Source organism: Megalopta genalis, chromosome 9, assembly GCF_051020955.1.
Source record: "Megalopta genalis isolate 19385.01 chromosome 9, iyMegGena1_principal, whole genome shotgun sequence".
In the NCBI taxonomy this organism is placed as follows: domain Eukaryota; kingdom Metazoa; phylum Arthropoda; class Insecta; order Hymenoptera; family Halictidae; genus Megalopta; species Megalopta genalis.
Window position 1 is genome coordinate 17,939,284 of NC_135021.1, and position 19,655 is coordinate 17,958,938.

Here is a 19,655-nt window from a genome sequence, read left to right on the forward strand (position 1 = left end):
GCGCCAGGGCAAATAATATCCGGGCATCTCCCCGGCCGGCCGGCATCCGAGGGAACGTCCGAAGACCTTTGCTACACAGCGTCGTATTTTCAGTTCCGACCGCGAACAAAATCTTCGTTCCCAGTGGTATTTTGCATACCGCATAACTCGCACAATCGGACGGTGTGCGAACGTTGAGCGCGCGTTCCCGCGATGTACGCGAGGGTTCATTAAAATAATTAATCCCTTAGTTACGACCGGACTTTACGCGGATCGGCGAAACAAAGTGCACGCACTGCAACAAAGTTCGGGACCGGTTTTTGCGGGTCTTTTTGCCTCGGGAATGTTTCCCCTTCATTACCATTTTCGGGACTTACGGCCGGCAAAGATAAACTTAGTTTTTACTCGGTTTATAATACAGATTTTATATTGTACGCGTCGAGGTACGATCATTCTTGTGTCGCCTTCGTAATTTAAGCCTTCGCACCCGAACGGTGACTCGCCATTAAAATTGTTACATCACGTTCCAAGATAACTTTTATATTATGAAAGTCTAGACGTACAAAATTGTTAACAGTCTAACTGTTGCACCAGTCGCAAGACTATAAATTTCATACGCATAAAATGCACTTTGTCGTGTAAAACGGAAATACCGTAAGTCCGAAAAATTAATTTGGATATACAGTTAAAATGGCTTCGGGTACAAAGGGTTCATTTACAGCTACAGCGATCAGTACTTTGTCGTTTCATAATCTTTTTTTTTTGAAAAAAGAAATACATAGAAAATTTGAATCTGTTGTATTGTATGTTTGTAAAACCTCTGCTAACGGTTGAATTTCATTCCAGATCGTAACGAATAACGTATGTATCGAATAAATTGTGTTCAGGATCGTCGTTACGAGCGTGACTCGTTATTACAAGACAAGCGATCAATGAGTCGTGAAGAATGAATGAAAAGAGTGTAACAAGTTTTTGTACAACATGTTTAATTTCTGTTCTTAACGTAGAGTTGTGCGATGCTGACTAGATACGTATTGTTGCGCGATGCTGTCGTTAGAAATTTGTGTCGTTCCGTTGGCGAAGATTTATCCTACGCGTGAAGAGAGAGCGAATTTGGACCAGGGAGGATCAGCTACCTGTGTCACGTACGGTTCAGGCATGCCACAGAGATTAACTATACGATACCAGAACCGTAATGAATAATATCGCGATGATGTCACGATAGGTCTTCCCTACGTGATAGTCCGGTTTCTTATTTTCGGTGGTCCATCTTGAAAGATGAAGTGAAAGAGATCTGGGTTAGAAGGAATTCTCGTGTTCTGCGTTTCTCAACGAATCTCGCTTCTCGAGTAACAGCCGTGAAACAATCAAAACGTTCTAATTAACCATTTAGCTGGTGCAATCTCTTTGAAAGAGCGTGCAAGTTATTGTAATTTTACCGTGTCCGTATGATTTTCTTCATATTTTCAATGCATTGAACGACGCGAAAAGGGGGTGTGCACAAGATGTGTCAGCCTCACTCGAAAGCGCGCATTCTTCGGGGAAACAAAAACAAAACAAAGAAAATCGAGAATATTGTATAGGCCGGTCGATTCATGGTAAATATCAAGGAGGCAATTGTATAGCGTGCTCGTGGTGCAGTTAGGAATGTCTGAATGATGGCTTCTCCGGCTGGCCGCGCGCGGCCGTCTTCGTTCTTATAATTTCCGAGGCACAATAACGATTCTGTCCTAACGATAAGTAGCGGCGCGTAGAAGGCTCATCGTGAGTTTACGAGCAACCTAGCCTGGAATCCATCATTTCTCTAGGCTCCACTTAAAGTTCCGATCCGAGGACGTTTCGTGGAAGCGGTATTACCGGCCGCGGCCGTGATCCTCTCTCCAACATATTTTCACTTCTTCCGTTTCCACTCCACGGCCCGGGGGAAGAAAGTTAAATGGCCCTGGTCGGAATACCAGAGGGAATCTGCGGAAAATCCCCCGTGGAAAAGAAGAATCGGCGCCGCATTCGTCGGTATCTCCAAACGGAGCCTCCTGGCGTCAACCCTTGAATGCCGGAATGGAATTCCAGAGGTTCCGGGAACGTTCCGGAGCGAAGCATTTTATTTGCGCTGCTGGATTTTGTTCACTTTTAGCGATGCAATAGCTAGATATAATAACAATTGTGCGCGCAAGGTCTTCTTTTTATTCTTGTTTTTCTTTTTTTCATTCCTGCAATGTTTCCATATTACGAATGTTCGCCCTTCTTTCATCCCCTTTCATGGCCTTTTGAAAATCCTCTTTCTCTTCTCTCTTCCAATCTGCACTCTTCTTTTTTCTTTTATCTAGTCCCATTTGTACCATTTCCTATCTACATACAATATATTTTTTTATCTTATCGATATTTTTCATGTTTATCTTTTTCATTTGATTTTTTCTTTTTTTATAGTTTCCTTCGGATTTCTCTCTCTTTCCACGTGTAGTCATCTTCAATTTATATCCCCCACGGTTAAATTCTTTTGTTTTCATCGTTACCTCTTTTCTCTTTCTCCAATTGTTCAGCTGCTCTGCTTCTACATTCATTTTTTTCTTTCACGAATTCCTCTACTTTGCAGAGATCTAGATTTGCTATGTTGTTCTTTCAGCCCCCAATGCCAGCGATATCTGCTCGAACCGCTCGATCGGTCCGTTGGAAATTTACAAGTCGAGGATCAGAAAGCAATCGGACATTCCAAGGACGAGAGAACGAATTTCTTAAAAGCCTGAAACTATTAGGGATTCTTTAAGGGGTGGCACCGCGCGGCACCATCCGCGCGGCCGGCTTCACGGTGGATCACGAGTTTTCCCGGCTCGGCGCGTAGAAAATCGATTTTTCCTGCGGGGTCGGGCTTTCAGGTTTTTACGGTTATTAGAATGGCGCGCACACATGCACGCGCCGAAAGCGGCCGGCTGGATTCCGAGCTATTTCTCCCGAGGAAATCACAAAGAATGTGGTCGAAGGAAGGCGGAACGCGCGCGCAGGTGCTTCTGTTCCCGTCTTTCTTTCTCGTCGGGCCCAGGCCGCAACCCTCGCTCCTGCTGCCGCTCCTTTCTCCGTCCCCGCCAGCGGTGACCGGGGCCCGTCTTCCTCGGTTCAGCTGTAAAAATTGCCTACGAGGGTCTAAATATTCGGAGGATACCGCGGGGTGATTATAATTCTTGGGCTGAAGTTGCCTCGAACGGAGGAATGCCGAGGGGCGGCTAAGACAAAGCGCGATCTCCCTCTTCGCCCTTTATCTCTTCAGCGCTGAAGATTAGTATCTATAGTCGGACGACAGATGGTCGTCGGTAGCTACACAGTCCAGATTCTATATAAAGTCTGGGGCCAGCTTTGTCTTGGTCCTCGTCTTAGTCTTCATCCTTCGTCTTCGTCTTCGTCTTCGTCTTCGTCCTTCGTTTTCGTCTTCGTCTGCTTCGCGTCCTTCTTCTAGTACTTCCTCCCTTTTCGCTCGTACCATCTCTGTCCCCTTTCCTTTCCTTTCCTTTCCTTCTTCACCCGTTCGTCTCTTTTTCGCCTTCTAGATCTGCTCTTCTTTCTACGCTCTTCTTCCACCCTCTTTCTCTTATTTCACGCTCATAATCGATCGCTGCCTCGGCTCGATATCTTGCTCGACCGTTCCGTAAGAACCGGTAACGCGGGATCGCGGGTCACGACGCGAAATGAAAGTCTAATTAAGTCCAAGTCCGTCGTAAATATCGGCTACCCCTTTTTTTTCATCGCAGGCTCTCCGAACGTTACGCAACGTTATCGCGTTCCTCGCGAACTATTATTCCTTCTCGAACGTGGCCGCGGTCGGGGCGCGATCTTCCTAGGTTTCCGGAGAACTTGCGGTTCGACAGAATCCAAATAAATGATCCAAGGGCGATTTGTCCGCGTTATATCTCGTTTTTCAACCCCCTTACCGCCATATTTTACAAATCTCAGCCTCTTGGCCTCAGCGGCGTATAGTTGTGCCCGAAATAATTGATCGCGATTACACCGTTGTGATAATAAATAATACCTTATTATTTTTGTTACTAATTAATTTATATATGGCATTAAAATTCATGTTGCAATGTTAATGTTGTCAACATACGAAAAATACAGGTCCGTATTTCCTACCTGCGCCGTCGTTGAGGAATCGAAGTTCGATTTGAGCGGCGTTCAAAGTCGGAATTCGATGGTTTAGTTCGAAACTTCGCGAGAGGCAGCTGCGATTACCCGAGCAGAGCTTCGGGAACACCTGATAACAGTACCGGTGATCAGTGTCGATCGATCGGTTCGCAATCGCGCGTCCGCGACCAAGGAAATTCGGTATACCGTGCTAACGGCTTTTACGAATTTTCGGTGCCGGCACAGCTGATGTATTCTGGCTTAACACATGCTCCCGTTCTCTCGTAACCATGGCAGTTAGGCGGTCTGATGGAAACGTAATCACCGAGGAGAATATTGGGTCCGGCCGATCGGGGGCCGACCAACCTCTTTTTCCCTATCCTCCTCTCGAAATTCGCGTCGGCCGGGTATTCTCGCGAGCGAGCGAGCACGGGGTGCCCCGATTATCATAATTATATCTCGATGTGATGAGTCATACTCGGGTGTGGGCCTCGTAACACGAACAACGAGAGCGGAGGGTATCGTTTCGTATCCTCGGCTTCGAATCTTTCAGGTAGCTCGAAAAATCCCGCGTGAATTGGCCGGCATCGTTCCCTCCTGCCTGTTATCTAGATCATGATTTTCATTTGTTTTAGGACATAGCTAGAAGCGGAGATCGGGGATACGATTCCTTTTGGAAATTTATCGCGTGTCGGAGAACGTTTCTTTCGTGCAAAGTCCAAATAGGAACGAAGCGGTATTTTATTAGTCCAGGACATGCGTCGGCGCAACCTGTTTCGGCTGCGGATCAAAATCGACCAAAAATGTGCTTTCGTTGTAAAACATTCTTTCAGTGAATTTTGGACTTTCAACATAAAAATTCAGAATTGTGATTCTGGTTATTGCAAAAACAAATGTAATTGTCAAATCATCGAATGAGTCGCTTGGCGAGTCGCGGATCGTAGGTTGTCGACGCCTGGTCTAGGATGCGATCGAATAGAACGGTGGTAAGTGTCTCAAAGTTAAATTTTTGGTTATTATGTTGATAAATGGCGATCTCCAGTTCTTCTTGAATAATAAAAGGATACAACTTGCATCAATGAATCGACAAACTCGGCGAAAGCGATACAAGAAATTTGGTGTCGCTTAAAGTACAAGGTTTATTTTTCAAGACCCGCCGTTGCAGTGTTCGCCAGAATTCAGACGCGCGTTCATAATCAAGCAGTACGAATCCGATAAAAGCAGCCCGTACAAATTTAAGCCTTATCTGATGCAATTATTCTGCTCGACAAAGGAGAACGTCGATCGTGCCCGTTTTAAACGTGACAATACCACCGCCGATTTCGTTTTATCCGACTCGAACCGTTGACGAGGAGCTGGTAGGAGAATTAAAAAGCGAAATCGTGTCAATAATGTAGACGTCGATGTTGCACCTTGGACAGGCCACGTTAAAAAACGAGAACGAAAAGGAACAGGCACGAAGTGAGACTCGAAAGAAGTAAAGCAAAAAAGCAAACATGGCGGTATGTTATCTGACGATGGGTTACCGAGGGCTAATTTACAAGGTCTGTAAACGCACGTAATCCTCGGTCGCAGAAAATACCGACGACTGTCTCGGTGATTCATTCGCTTCGAGCGATCACAGCGTTACCGAATTCATCAGCAAACACGCTGAGGCGTATTGAAAAAATCGCTGGCGAAGTAGAAACCAATGTTGCGTAAGCACAGGCTCAACATCGAATTCCTAGAAAATACTTTTGCCATTTCGATTGCCATTTCGCATTGTTGATAAAATACAGTGATTCACGAAAGTATTCGAGCGAGAGCAATTGGAGAAAAAGCTATTAAAAAACTGTATAAATCTTTGCCAAAGAGAGAATTATGGCTTTCGTCAAACGTAAAGAAGACATCATTTTCTAATTTTCTTATCAACCGAACCAATCTCAATTTTTGAAAACAATTTTCTAGTTTGCTCTAACATCTCAACAAAATTTAGATCACTTGGTCTAATTGTGAAGGAGTTATTCTGTTAAAAAAAGAAAAAGAAACGCTCTGTTACTTTCGTAATTCAGCAGATAGAAATTGACCAAGAGCGAATGAACGTCCGCGGCAATCTTTCTGAAACATTTGTCTCTTTGAAAGTAGCGCCCGATTATTCCTCTCATTTACCAGTATTTTTCGTTATTGCACAATTGCGTCGTGCGCATCCTTTCATAAGCAGTGCATACATCCAAGCCGTTTAATTATTCGTTGAAGAAATCTTACGATCTCGGCGTCGGCCTGCAATCCGAACAATTCGTGTCTTCCGATCTGCGGCCCAGGTTTTGTCGCCGCGAGATCGCGCGAGAGAAAATTCAATCCGCAAGAGAATTCGCATTTTCTTCGGTCGTGTGTATTCGGTGACTTACGAGCGTCGTCCGGTGTATGTGTAACGTAGGATTTACAGAGAAGAGATGGTCGTGTCCGACCTGCATAATCCCGGTGCACGATCCATAATGCATCGACGAGCACCGCCTGCCTGGTCACAATTTATAATTTATTGCCAAGTTACGAAGCTGCATCTCCCGCAGCTTTTTTCTCCCCCTGTCTGTGCCCCCTCTAACCCCCCTGCCTCGCCCCTCGCCGTCTCAGGCACGCTGATTGTTGCTGCGAGTCTGGTAGTTAGCGCAGCTCCTCTCTCGCGGGGGCACGTTGGAATTCCGTTTGATTTAAATGGCGCTCAAGGTAAGCGTTTCGATTGAATTTACGTCCGTGACTTTTCCCCCGTGTCTCTCGTTATTTAATATTACGGACGCGGAATCGCTCCGCGGATTGCGATCCGCACGCGGTGAACGCGCGGCGAAGTTTCCGATCCTCGTCGATACCATTTTACGCGGAAAACGTGCTCGGAAACCGTGCCGTTGTTGTTCATACGATATTCGTTATCGTAGAACATCGTTGTTGTCCAGTGGGATAGCAGAGCCGGTTATTTTTCTTTTTTTATTATTTATGTATGAATAGAAGAATTGAATATGCCTTATTCGATAAATATAGAGTTAATGGAAGCAAACCGAAGGCACCTTACAGTAAGCGACTTCGCTACCCTTTGTTCGTTTAGATTGAGGAACCATCCTTGGACGGGATGTTTCTTCGTAAAGGAGCGAAACTTTGCTTGGCAAACTCCCTCGTTGAGGAGTCGCTGCTAATGAAAGCACGGAGCTTATTGTGATTCAGTTTTGTAGACGTAGGTAGACTTCTGACCATTTCGTGAAAGGAGAAGAGTCTACTATTATTTTTGCAGATTGACAAACTACCCTTATGTAGGGTATTTTATTGTAACTAGACTGTGGATTCTTATGCAAAATGAAAACTGTCTGCATTAATTACAGAATCCAAGACATTTCTTCTTAATAATTCTATCGAGTTATAGGAGTGTGTAACAGTGTGTGTACATTCTTGAAATGCTTCATTGTTTCCAATTGAACAATTTATTTATTTATTATTAATTACTATTGTTATATTATATGTAATTATTATTTATTTATTCATAAGTGCATAAAATCCGCAGTCTAATCATTATAAAACGAAACTTTGTCAAGCAACATCTCCAAACTCAGAGAATTTATTTCTAATAAAATAAAAAAGAAGAAATTGTCACTTTAATAGATGAACCAAAGATCGTTTTTTCAGAGAAGATAAAATGTTTATATAGCGTATATTTAGTGTATATTTAAGAAAAAGTATATACTTCTCATAGTTGTTCGAATAAGATTTATGCCGATCGTACGGTAAAATATTTGGAACGTAACGTGCCGTAAACGGTGTCCGTTGATAAGGCGATTACTCAGAAGCCCATCGCGAAAGTATCTCTCAATTTATGTGGTACCATCATTGATATTCCGTCGAGGAGCACGACTCTTCTCGGGCCGAAGTTAGGGAGAACGTGCCATAGAAAGGAATTTATGCGAAGGGCTTGCGGTGTTCCGACCTTCACGGTCACGTTGCAGCCGGACCTCAAACCGCACGAAGGTTATTCCGAACAATTCCACGCCTTGTCTCCGGCTTGCAGGACCGGGTCACAGAATAGAACGACACTATTGTGAGGCTGCGAGCAGAAGGGTGTGCGCGCGTGCAGCGATTTTTATCGCGAGGCGGCCGATACAAAAATTCCAACGGGATATTTAAAGGCATTCCATTGTTGCCGGACGTTCTTCTTTTCTTCTGGTTTTCACTCTGCACCCTGACGAATTCCTCGATCGTATCTGGACTGCCGGACGTGTACGCAAATATTCATTTTTCTTGCCCGATTTACAGGGAATCGGGAGATATCCGTTTCCACGTTTCGCTTTAACATTGCCGCACCGATTTACCGTACTGATTTTTATCGCACTCGTACTGGTTTTTCGTTTAAAAATGATTGAAATCGTAAGAACTCTTTCGTAGGAAGCGATTTAAATGTTGGTCAAACTGGCGGATGGTGTAAACGAATTCAGTTTCGTTGTCATTATGTTTCCAAACATATGCAGAAAATTGCTCCAGATTCTTCTTCTTTGTATCCTGTTATTTCGATCGACTTTTTTTTCAAGGTGTAAATTTATCTAAAGCACAGTTCACTTATTAATGGATTAAAATCGTTTGTATACTTCGATGGCAATAAGGAAGTTTCAAGAGTCTCGCCTTGGTGGTAATTTACTGTAACCGATAACGTCGGTTCAAACGTGAAAAAAAGGTGCCATCAGTGTTATTTAATTCGAATTTCTTCGATCCCGAAGCGGAACCTCGCCAGCTTAACGCAAACTAAATCACGTGTAAACACCGCAAGAAAGACGTCGTCCGCGCCTAGATAATAGAAAAACGACCGCGCGAAAGGTGTGGTACACTCGCGCACCGTCATTAACGTCTATGATTACTCGCGCACCCATGATAGCCGGCATAAACCGTGTATTTGGAAAAAAAAAATACAACCAATCAAACATCTAACGTCGGAACATCGTCATTAGCCGCTCGTAAAAACCGGCATTCTTTCGTACAGTCTGATTCTGGGAATCTCCCATGATCCAGGTTAGGCAAGAAAGTTCTTTCCCATTTCGTCGGTTTATTAAACAGAGAGAAATATGGTAACGTAAAAATTGTTACGATCCATGTTATCGCGATCTCGGACACCGTTTGGATGCAAAGGATTAAAGAAATCATTTAATCGGTTACCTGTTGCGACCACTTTCGAAAGTGTGTATGCTGTATACGATTTTTTCATAATAATTATTTATACTTATTTTATTTGTTCGTTTTACATCGCCTCGGCCTTCAAATGTTCCAAAAATCTTGACATTTACGAATATGTTTTGGTTTCCAATAAAATTGCAATTCGCATGACAGAAAATATTGCCCCATTTCTTCATTACATCATCAAGGACTAGAACGGTGAACGAGTTCAGCAACAAAAAAATTGATTTCTTTGGGAACACTCTGAGCCATTTTACTAATACCACTATATCTGTCATACAATATTATTTATTATTATTATTATTGTTATTATCTATTATTATCGCAAATATATTTATTTGATTCCGGATTATGCGTATTTCATTTCTATGATTTAAAAGGGTCTAGTAGTCCGTTAATAAATAATGATAATAATAACAATAATAATAATAATAATAATAATAATAATAATAATCTTTCTATACTTGCCATAAACAGCTAAATGATTAACGAGAATGGAAACGCGGTGTCGGGCAGGATCTCGTGAATCGCCGGCGCACCGGTTTCGGCACGATTACAATTTCAGATCGATCCGTGCATCAATGACCATGCATAAATCCGTTTTACCGTAAACAGTGAACAATGGCAGGTCGGGGAGATCGGTCGCGACAAAAATATCCGGCGGGAGTTCGAGGGCAGCGAATGCTCGGGGACCAATCCTCTCGCGATCGGTACGCGTCTTACTCGGTGGAAATGGCAAGGAACGCGAGAACTACTCGTTATGCATCCGAGCGGATAGGAGAGGAAAGAAGAGCGAGAGAGAGAGAGAGAGAGAGGGTGGAAAGGAGGGAGAGAGAACGGATAGGGTACGAGCGGATCGGGCCGTGGAATCATCGTGGATTCTGTTTCTTCGTTCTGCTCTCCGCCGGAGGATAAGGAAACCCGCTGGCAAGCCCGCGATCGTGCCTCGAACGGTTGTGAATGCCCGTACGTGCCAGAAACGAATAATGAACCCCGCGGTACGATCCACGATAAAACCTGATGCCGTTGGAACGCCACTCACGTACGAATCCTTTACCTTGTACCCGATTTGCGAGCGAGCTGGTCAACATTGCCGTGCCTACGAGCCGCGTTGCCCCGGGACCTCCTTCGATCGGTCCACCTCTACTCTCCTGAATCGCCGACCGTCCAACTTTCACGCGGATGGAACACCGGAAACTGTCCGGATCTTCCCTCGAGGAAATCGCCGTGTTTTAACCTCCCTTCATCCGCGGATGACGAGCCTTCTTTACGGTTGCGAGCACGCTTTGAACCATCCCCTACAGTTGGATTTGAATTGGATTTGAATTGGATTTGAACCGCCGTGCTCGCTGTTCTTTCTGCGACGAACGGCTTTACGGGTTGACATTACCTATTATCGTCTCGAAAACGGGCGTAGTAAAACGTTGGACAGGAACCACAAACCACCGTTCTCAGACTCTTGGGAGAAGGAATGTCGTCGACGTATTGGCGATACGAAGGGCGCGCATCTTGTCCCCGTAGTTGCAAGCACACGATTTGTTTATACAAAGAGTTTCAGGGTTAAACCGACGTACTTTGGATACCAATTTAGGACCGTGATACAATGCAATTTTTTTCTTTATCAAGAGCTAGGAATTTTCACGAGTTAAGAGGTTACTAATTACCGGCCACTTCATCTGTGCTCGATAGGTGCAATGCTTCTCTCCAAGCTGGAGGTAGTCGTTTTGAACAATATGTGTAATAATTGCAGTCATCTTTAGTAATAAATACGATGATTTTCTTCAGTAGTATACTTGACAGATCTGAATTATTTTGATAGCGCTCAGCAACTGCGGTAGTAAAAATGCATTTGCGGGCATACTTCAAGAGGACAAATTTGTTTGTTTTACGGTTCTAAATTCACATGTCTAAATTCATGTCTCTAAGTATTCGTCCACAAAGGGTTAATGTGGCTCAGGCACCTACTGCCCCTTGCTCGGAAGAAGTCCACCGTTTCAGCAGAGGGGCAAGGAGGGTATTCCAATCGCTCCGCCTGACCTGTACACCCGTAGAGCTTACTTTTCGATGACCTCTCGAAACCACACTTCTCTTTGTAAATGAGAACATCCACAAGCTAATCAACTTCAGCGCGTGAATTAGCCAATAATAATCAAAAGTTTGAAAATTGGAAGAGGCTAGATGGAGCGGGCGACCGATTCCCCGTCCCCTTGCCCCCTGAGTCAGTGCGTAGCGATTCATTTTCTCATTTCCCGATATTACCATCAGGTTCTTAACGTTATACGTTATGTAAAAAATATGTGCACAGTGCAGCACATTTGCTGCACAATCCAACGAAAGGTTAATCAAGATGCTACTTAATAATTAATAATTACAAATAATCGCGTGTTCATCGGAAGAATCTAAAGTTAATGCTTCAGGGATAAGTCAACGCACTTGCATCTTGCAATTGTTGCGTCTAATTCACTTTGCCTCGATTGTTCTACGCCTCCTGAGTCCCGTCACGCGTTTCGCTCGCCCGTGGTCGCGTAAATAATGCACATACACACAAGCATGGGCACACACGTCTGATGTGCTTGGCGATCACGGGGGAGGAGCGAGACGTTGACGGGAGTCAGAAGGCGTTGTTTGTTTTTAATCGGCCGGGCTCGGGTCCCTCGTTTCGTGGAAATTCCGTGTTGCGTGCCCTTGGGGCAATAATAGGAAGGCCAATAATGTGCCAATAAGGGAAACGCGTTCACCCTACTCCCGCGAGGGCGTGTTGAAATGGCTAAGTTGGTGGGGATCGGTCCTATACTTTTCTCAACGGACTTCTTCCGAGCTACGGACAGTACTTATTACGACTTCCATTGCCATTTCGGAGCATCCTCCCTCTCACCCCTGTCTCTCTGGAAGTCCTCTTGCAAGGTAATTTCTTGCTAGGAAGCGGAGAACTGGTGAACAGAACGAGAAACGAGCGTCTAACGCGTTATCGGGCCAACGTTGTGAACGCTCGAATAAATTTCCCGGGGCACACCGTTCCGTTGCTTTCTCCGCGGGCCCCCGAGGCATTTCTTAAAAATATCCCGGGTCCCCCTACACACGCGGAATTCGACCATCCGTTCGAGGTCAGTATCGGGGGCCCCTCTTCGCTCGTCTTCGGATTCAGCCGGCGTAGACCGGGCACGTCCGCGGTGTCCACCCACGTAGAGACGGCCGAGACGAAAAGAAACGTACACGCGTGCACATATTTGTATACACACAGAGAGAAAGGGAGAGGAAGGGGAGGGCCGCGCGTCTCCTCCCGCTTCTGAAAATTCATTGCTTCTCGGCCCGTTTTCCCCAGCGGGGTTATTAACGGCGGGCTCGAGCGCCCCACGGAGGCCCGAGTTATACGACGGATATTTATACGTACTTAAACGGGCTATTATCGTTCTTTGCGCGAGATCGCGCGTGGGCGCGCGTGGCACTAACTGCCCGGCTCGCGGGGAAGACACATTATGCATTCGAACCTCCGTCCGGCCTACCCTCGACTTACTTTCGTCTCATTGCCCGTCGAAAAACTCGCCGCGATGGGACCGGCAACTCGGGAATACGATATTGCCTCCCTTGCAATGCCGTCCCTCTGTTCGGCTGATGGGATTTCGAGGAGATACGGGCACCATAGTCCTTCTTTCCCGGCCATCTAGCCGCCAGACTGCAGACTTCGCGCATTCGAGCAGCCATAACCGCATGCAAATTAACGGTGTCCGCTGTCTAGGCCATCGGCGTTCCGGGGACCATTGAAACGCTAGGCTCGAAGTAATTTTGCTTGATTTCTTAGCGATTGTATGTCGTCTAGAAGACTTCTAAAATTATCGCGGACTGGTTAATATACTTCTTAATCGTGTCGCTCTATTCGTTATTGGTACAATTGCGAATTTTTGTGGATTTATGACAAAAATTAGAAGATCGAATGCAAAATAGCGCAAACATTTCAGGAATTTGATGATATTATTGTATTACTGTCAACTCGCGTTAAAATGATTAAGGAATGAAATGAATGTCTATGTTTGCGCATCTCGCAATCAATGACAATTTTTATTTCGCATAAAAGTCCGCGCTCCAGTTGTTAGTATACACTTGTAATAAGAATAGACACAGCTTATGAAAAAAAGAAAACGAAATTATTTTTGCAACAACCCAATATGTATAATATCGTATGATGAAAGTGATAAAATAATATGTAAACAGTTTTGAATTACTTCATTGTAACAGATATAGTTTTATTGATATGTAAAATAGCTTAACAGATGCGAATATACATAAATATTTGTCATTCGAAAGCAAATCAATAATGAAATAAAAATTGAACGTAATAATTAGACTGCGGACTTTTGTGCAAAATAAAAATTTCAAGATACCGAAGCTGCATAAACATTTCTTTCATTCTTTAATTATCTTATTCGGTTGAAAATAATACAATGGTATTTCGAAATTCTCTAAATGTTTTTCCACTGTTCTGTATTTAATCTACATAATTTTTGTCATCACTGCATAAAATCCGCAGTCCAGTAATAATCCTCCCATTTTGTTTAGAATCGGAACAACAGTACGTTGCACGTGATTTGCAAATGTATTTGTTACAATTTCGAGTACATCATGCATATTTTATCATCGTTCTTCGATGGATAAAATCTGCATCGATCTCGTTCGACTCATCGATTCGATGATACTGTCATTGCTGTGGATTACTGTTTATTCCTCGTTCATGTCGCGGAAACGCCGCTTCTGATAAATGAAAAAAACTAAAGTAATAAATAAACTATACGGCGGATTTTATGCACTAACGACAGAAATGCGTGGACCATAAAACGGTGCAAAGATTCGAAGCCTTTAAGAAACCTGTTACATCGATCTCAACCTATTAGATCTATCGAGAGCGAAAGGAAACTTTTATTTAACTTCGGCTCGTTGCAGTTGCAACGACAATTTCCGACAATTTTAATTTCGCATAGAAATCCGCAGAGGCTGCGCACGTTCGAATCTCATCCAGATGCATATCTAGTCGTTTCGTGTTCGAGAAGGTGTCGCAAGCCATTTTCTTTGGGTGCTTTCCGTTTTGGACACTTTTGATTTAGGCTGGCTTTCACTTGAAAAATCTTTGCCGGTGTTACGACATTGTGTTCCGTGTTTTGAAACTGTCTCCAGAGCAGCGCCGCGAGCCGCTTCCGAACGGCCAGCGTCCGGCGTGTCGATCCGAGAATATTTTTTCGGGCAGGATTTACGAAATCCCGGCGGAGATTAAGAGGTTCTCGACGTGGCCGGTCCGTCTACGATACATGAAATATTCATGCGTGATATTCGTATTATCCTCCGGAACGTATCGCGGGTATCGAGAAACTTGGGTAGCCGGTGAAAGTACAGAGAGGTGTACCAACGGCGCCGTTCTACACGCACACACACACACGCGCGCGCGCGTAACCGTTTTAAAATAATAATGCGACACGTAGTGTCAATGCACCGCGGAAAGCATTTTCTCGGCCGGCCGAGTCCCCGTGCGAATTCGCCTTTGTGAATTCTTTTCCTCGTTCCGCGCGCGAGCGTTTAATCGGCTCGTTTCGCGATTCCGCTCGATGGAAGTGCGAGCGTTATAGAAGCGGATCGTTACTTTCGATTCCAAGGATCAATGAACGTGTAGACGGCAGGATTAGACGCTTTGCGAACACCGCGATGATAATTCCTGGTGATTTAGCTGGCGATACGATGATTTCTAACTTCCCGTTCATCAAATTTTTATGAATGGAACGCACGCGATTCGTTTTCCTGTGCGCACCGTGCACCGAGGGGAGAATACCGACACACAGTAATGTATGTCTCTAATTGACGCTAAGATTGTCCACGAAAATGGACAATTTCGGAAGAGGGGATGCGATTATTCGAGCCTTGCGGATCGTTTTCATGGTTATAAATTGTCAAGAAATATGAGAACGAGCTGCAAGGCTCGAACAATCGTATCTCCTCTTCCCAAATTGTCCGTTTTTGTGCGCAATCTGAGCGTCAGTTAGGGAGACATTGCTGTATTTCTTTAGGCGGGACACTTTGTGGCGGTCAGTTTCATGGAACTACGGTCGGATATGCATAAATTCTGATGAATTTTTGATCCCTGCGCAGTTGTTATTAGATTGACCAGAATAATTGATTTTTGATAAAAGTTCACAACCAGTCTCGCGTGACTGAATTATACGATATTGGTTTATTTATTGCCTGTTTTATTCGCGATCGCAATGGTTTAGCTTCCTGCGATTTCATCATCCGCTATTAAACGACTTTTACTCCGCTCTGAACATAGATCTTTAAGAAGTTAATGATTTCTTTTTGCGTACTAAAATAAGTAATTTGTCTTATTGACCCGCGAATAGACGCAATTTTATTTCACGTTTCGATTCGTTACGAGACAAACAATTGCACAAGCTGTAAGAAGAGCCACGATTATTGAATTTTATAAAATCTGCACGAGAAATCGAAGTTGCATTTTTGGTCGATCTTTTACTTTCAAGTAAAGGTAAGCAGTTATAAATGAATGAATGTGAATAAAATGAATCTGCGACAATATCGAAAATGAAATTACATCAACAAGCTGTAATACCAAAGAAAAATGTCGAATCGCAAAATTTGCAATGTAAAACAATTTCTTCGTGTCATCGTGAGAATTACAACGGCGGATTTTGCAAAAGAATCGCCTGCATAAACTGCAAAGCGCACCAATCACGCCCATTTCCCTACCTAGCGAATTCAATTAGGTGAAAACAATGCAACGGCTTTTGACAATTTCACAGACGGTTCTACTATTTTGCGTTTGATCTACACACGCTTCTCCCATGAACGTAGAAAATTCTCAGGCGAGTGATAAGAGCATGGAACCAACGAGTCTCCGGCGGTATTAATCCGAGCCTGGATCCAGGGTGCAGTATGCACTCGGAATGCAGCTCTCAAAGTGGGCTGCTCTTGGCTATCGGCGTGCATCGTGGAACTTGGCTACCTGGTGAAAGTACCATCCACCTTCGCAGTGTTCTGCGTGCGTGTAGATCGGCGCGCGTACAAGAATCGCGCGCACACGCGCATTCCTTCGTCGTTCGAGCGTGTGCGCGCGTTCCTGGGAGCGCGAGCGCGCCCGCGCGCGCGCTCTCGGCCACGATCCGAGATACTGCCAGATAGCGTGGCACGTAGTGTCAATGTACTCCATTGTGTCATCCGTCACGGACTGTGAGATAACGTGTCCCGTAGCGATGGCTACGACCGGCTCGTCGCGCGAACGAGCCTCCGGGAAAAACGCGTTTCGTTCACGAATTAGAGCCGGTCCATCGACGTAATTGTATCTCTGGGTTGCTCGGTTGATAAACGTGTAATGTGGGTAAACGGGGACCAGTGGTCTGTTTGGATTCGTTGTAGCATGCCGGCAATTGGAGAAGCATGATATTAGATAAGCCTTTGTTTTGTACTTTTCCGGTTTTCAAAGTATTCCGGTAACGACACATCCTTAATTTAAGTAGTTACTTTATAATTATATTTATAATTATATATTTTATTTTTTATAATTATATTTTATAATTATAGTTTCCTTCTTATAGTAGTTACTTTATAATTATATATTATATTATATTTGCTCAACTTAAAAATAGGATTATAATAATGTATATAATAATAATATATATGAAATAGGAATATAATATAAAATTAATAATATATAGTATTAATGTAAATATAAATATAGGGTGTAAATATGAATATAAAGTACAGTCAAAAAGTATATTATCCGTCTGAGAAGAGGTAGAAAAAAGAGTAGTTACCAAAAAGAATGTGCAAATTATTGAATGAATAATGTTAGGTTTATATATTATTCAACTTCTTCTGAGAAGGATGATATTAGTCGACTGTACTATATATTTATATTTACACTTTATATTTACATTTACACTTGATATTTATATTTACACTTGATATTTATATTTATACTTCATGTCTATATTTTAACTTTACATTTATATTTATATCAGTGAGGACGTTCCAGGAAAAAGGGCCCATAAGCCAAACTGTCGAAATGTGTACTCATCAGAAGTTCCAGTTTCAGTTCTTGCAACATTTAGCTATGTCTAAATTGTTAACTAAGTGATTCCTAACGAACGTTGTTGTCCTCCAGTAATGTTTAATTTCCACGGGAATATGTTTAGACATATGTCAGTTCATTAAAAACGATTTACGGGAAAGGGACCTTACCTATATGTATACCTGCGGGCCCAGTTTCCAGAAACGTCCTCGTTTATGATTTCCGGCTAGAAGAATATTTCATCCACATTCCGTTCCTCTCTTAGAAAATTAGTACCCCGCAAGTCTCATTTCGTTGTTCCGCTACGATTTCGAAATTCCATCGCATTTCTGTAACCGAGAAGTTTCGATTACCGCTCTCAGTTTCTATGATTAAGCATCGAGCGAGTCTCTCGGCAGCATTAAGCAATCTTCGTCGAATAGTCTTCTCGAAGTGGCATCTCCCACTGAATTACTACATCGAAATCGGCTCGCGCGACCGGAACGTGTTCCCTCGTCAGGAGCGAGCCGCGCCGACATCATTTTTCCAAGCTGACCGATTAATGCGCGTTTACACCGTGCCAGGCGTCTATGGTCTAATTAACAAGCTTGCACGCGCGCGCGCGCGAGCGGTGCACCGTGCTTCAAGGTGCGATTATCTCGCCCCCTCTCCTTGTTCTGCGTTGGAGACCACTATAGCGGCTATATCTATCTGTCAATTTATCGGTGTCTACTTAGCGTGAACGCGCGGCGGCAACGTGTGCGCGCACGTGCACGTGCACGCGAATGCGACGCCCACGCGTACAACCTTCCCTCCCCCCTGGTAACGCACACAGCCGTGCAGAGAGGCGCGCGCGAGCGCCACTTACACGGCCGGCGAGCCATAATCGAGCATAACTCCCCTTATACATGGTTTACGCGACGGCCGTGCACCGTGGTCATTACGCGGGACTTATGCAACGTCGGGGAGCGTGTGCTCGCCGACGACGCGACGTGACGATCTTTAGTTATCCTTTGCGCGTTCCAGCTTCCTGGGTGCACGCTGCACGCTGCACGCTGCACGCACGGCCGCTGCTCGGAATGCGACGAGACGGCGTGCCATACCTTTGGAAAATGTACTGCGAAGTCGCCGTTGTAAATTTATTGTCGGTTTTATGACCTGTTAGAGGGAACTCGGTTGCCAGCCGTTGCACGGTGGCTTGAAGACCGAGAAAATGGCCGAGGGATCCTCGGAAAGCTACCGCGGATGGGGCCTGTCACTTAATTTATAGGGAACTTGACTCGCGAAAGGCGAATGCTTTTGACGAATTCATGGCAGACACCCGTTCGATCACACTTACGCGCCAGTTTTTCCTGTACAGTAGGTAGCTGGAACAGTGTACAGTAATGTCTCCCTTACTGACGCTCAGATTGTGCAGAAAAATGGATGATTTTGGAAGGGGAGATACGATTATTCGAGCCTTGCAACTCGTTTTTATAGTTGTTGACAATCGATAACCATAAAAAAACGAGCCACAAGGCTCGAACAAGCGTATCTCCTTTTCCAAAATTGTCCATTTTTGTGGACAATCTGAGCGTCAGTAAGGGAGACATTACTGTGCTTACAAGCAAGCATTTCCACGTGTAACGGGCCGATTTGATGCTCTTTGGCGGCCGGAGTCACGTGCACGTGACTTCGCGAACATTTGAATTAGCTAAATCGATTCGGTGTAGATTCTTTAAAGAATGTATCGTGATTATGCTATTAATACAATTTTTATCCTATTTATATTATTAAACATTCGCTGCCATACTTCCTATGTGCAACACGTATGTCAAACAATATTCAAACAACTGTCATTCAAAAACTAGTAATATTATCGAGACCTAAAAATCTGAGAATATAATTTGAACATTCTAGAACATCGTTTCTTTTATTAGAATTCGATATCTCACTTCCAAGTATATTCAGTTAGTTGTTAATTTCGGTTTTCCGAAAAGATCTGAGAATATAATTTGAACACACATTCTAGAACACCGTTTCCTTTATTGGAGTTCGATATCTCATTTCCAAGTGTATTCGATCAATTGTTAATTTCGGTTTTTCGAAAAAATGTGGACCATTTTGACCCAGTGTGACAAAGTATATTATAATTGCACTATTAAAAAAGCGTATCATAATTACGCTATTGCGAGTAAGATGAGGGTGAAAAGCTTTTCTTTTTAGATATCTAGAGGACTAGAGGGTGTGGAATAATAATATTTCGTTCAAACGATATCTAAAAAATAAATAGCGCACGTCTCTACTACACACTCACACCACCGATTTGATCGGGAATTTATTTAATCCGCGATCTATTTATTAG

The 19,655-nt window shown here is 43.9% G+C and overlaps 1 protein-coding gene across 3 annotated transcripts in view; it reads left to right on the top strand.

The window, feature by feature from the left end:
• LOC117224822 (protein expanded) overlaps window positions 1-19,655 on the top strand; it is a 138,940-nt gene that overhangs the window by 3,859 nt on the left and 115,426 nt on the right. Inside the window, exon 1 of one of the 3 annotated variants that reach the window (XM_076524675.1) lies at window positions 6,773-6,792. The exons of the other annotated variants lie outside the window; for them this stretch is intronic. The gene's annotated coding sequence lies outside the window, so the exon portion shown is untranslated. Of the gene's footprint in view, window positions 1-6,772; window positions 6,793-19,655 lie in introns of those variants that run through there. 3 annotated transcript variants of the gene reach the window in all.